The following is a 2,396-nucleotide window of genomic DNA, read 5'->3' as shown; positions in this document are numbered from 1 at the left end:
AAACAAAAACCAATACTTATAGTGTATCTGAACAAAAATATAAAAATAGACATGGGCCTTCAAAACAGTTTGGGCCCAAAAAATTATAAATAAATAAATAGAACATATTTATTATGGGCCTTCAAATTAATTTGGGCCTTCAGCAACAATTAACAGTCTTGATAGTGTCTCTGCCTCTGGGCCTTCATCCTTTTCCACTCGAGGGCTTTGTCCTTCTCCACTTGGGCCTTCGTCCTTCTCCACTTGGGCCTTTAGCCTGTATTTGGTCAGTTTCAAGATTCTCATCATTCCCTCCTTCTTGGAAAACATTTGCTCTCAAATGTCCAGGATCATCACCGGGTTCAAGTACTACTTCCTTCCTTTTCTTGTTGGCTTGCTTGGCATTGATTTCATTCTTCTTTGCAATTTGCACCTTCACTTGGTCATACAATCTTTTCACATACTCAACTTTGGCCTGTGCATCCTTATGCTGAGTCTCTTGGGGCTTGCTGTTGTAAGTTGGCCTGTTAGGCAATGAAGCTTCTGGAAGGAGATCAACTTGATGGTTTATGCTTCTTGAAGGTGGCAGTCCATGAGGAATCTCCTTGGGAAAGACATCCTTAAATTCCTGCAATAAGGACTGAACACTAGGAGAAACATAAATAGTTAACTGATTAGAATTATCACTCTCTCTCTCTTGTGTATCACTCCATCTCTCAAGTGTATCACTCTTCCTTTTTCTATTCCTCTGTGGTGCCTCACTATTGTCTTTCTCTTGTTCTCTCTTTTCTCTCCTTCTGATTTGGTCATCACACACTTCTTTGAGGGATAGAGGTTTAAGAATAATTTTCTAGTTATGGTGCTGGAAAGAAATCTTGCCGGTGAAGCCATCATGCACTACTTTGGTGTCCTCTTCAATGTTGGTCCTCACTAGTTCCATCTCCATCTCCTTGTCTTCAACAATCAAACCTTCATGGGATAACCTCTGGAGTTTCTGTCGCATGGTTCTACTGTAACTAGTTGGAACATACCTCTTTCGCATAACCCATCTCATCTCAGTCCATGTATCTATCTCCCGCCCTTCTTCTCTCTTCATTTCTCTTTGATTTTTCTTCCACCAAACAAAGGCATAGTCTGAGAATGTAGTTGCTGCTAACTTCACCTTCTGCTCTTTAGGATAATCATTATAGGAGAATGCATGTTGAATCTTCATCTCCCAGTCAAGGTAGGCGTCTGGGTCACTCCTGCCTTTAAAAGAGGATACATTGAGTTTTACTCCCTCAATTCTGTCTTGCCCCTCTATTCGGTTCGATCCATCATTGACCCTTCTGTTGCCACCATAAGGTCTCCCAGCATTTGGATTCATTTGGTGCTCCAGTCCTTCTATTCGCATGTAAAGCTCTTCATTGTTACGGTTCAACAAATGTTGCATTTGTGTAGTTATCGCGTCTAGTAATAAGCGCTGAGATCCATCCAGTTGATGATATACACCACCATTGTCACCAGCTCTTGCCATGATTAAGGAACAAATAATTTTGCAGTAATTTAAAAAAAAAGATTCAGAACCTCACCACACTCTACTCACGTGTTTCTCTCTTTGATGGTAGTTCACTCATGTTTGATGCTCTCAATATAGGCTTTTGTGTGATGTTTTCACTCTTGCCTTTTACCACTCACTCCCTCTTAAGTTCTTGGATGAATCAAATTAGACACACAAGGTATATAACAAGAAAGACAGTTTAATTATCACAAACTGTGTAGCAGATTTAATTTGGATAACAAATCAGATTTGATTTAGGTTAACATATTAGACTTGATTTGGATAACAGATTAGACTTGATTTGGATAGCATATTGAATTTGATTTGGATAACGGATTAGATTTGATTTACATAGCAGATTTGATTTGATTTGGATAACAGATCTGATTTGGATAACAAATTTGATTTGATTTGGATAACATATCAGATTTGGATAACAAATAGAATAAACAAGGAAGATAACAAATAAGATAATAGATAAGATAACAGATAGAATAAAAAAGATTTGAAAAACAGACTTGCCAAAATAAACGTCTCTAACTGCCTCAATTTCGTGTTTAAAGATCAAACACCCACTTTCTTTTTTTTTTCCTTCTTCTTTTTTTCTCTTTTTTTTCAAAATTTCTGCAACTTTTTTTTAACTTGAAACAGAGTTCAAACAGATTTTTTTTTACACAAAGTTTGAAAGAAACAAGAACAAGAACAAAAACGTGACAAGAACAAGAACAAGAACGAAACAAAGACACAAACAAGAACGCAATAAGACGCAAACAAGAAAACAAATAACAGAACAAAGACAAAACACGAACCTAGAAAAATTACAAAGAAAAAAAAAGAATTGGATAGGATAGAACCTGTATCAAGAGCTGAAGCTCTG

The sequence above is a fragment of the Glycine max genome, chromosome 8 (genome assembly GCF_000004515.6).
Source record: "Glycine max cultivar Williams 82 chromosome 8, Glycine_max_v4.0, whole genome shotgun sequence".
NCBI classification, from domain to species: Eukaryota; Viridiplantae; Streptophyta; class Magnoliopsida; order Fabales; family Fabaceae; genus Glycine; species Glycine max.
Note: the sequence above shows the minus strand (reverse complement) of the source record.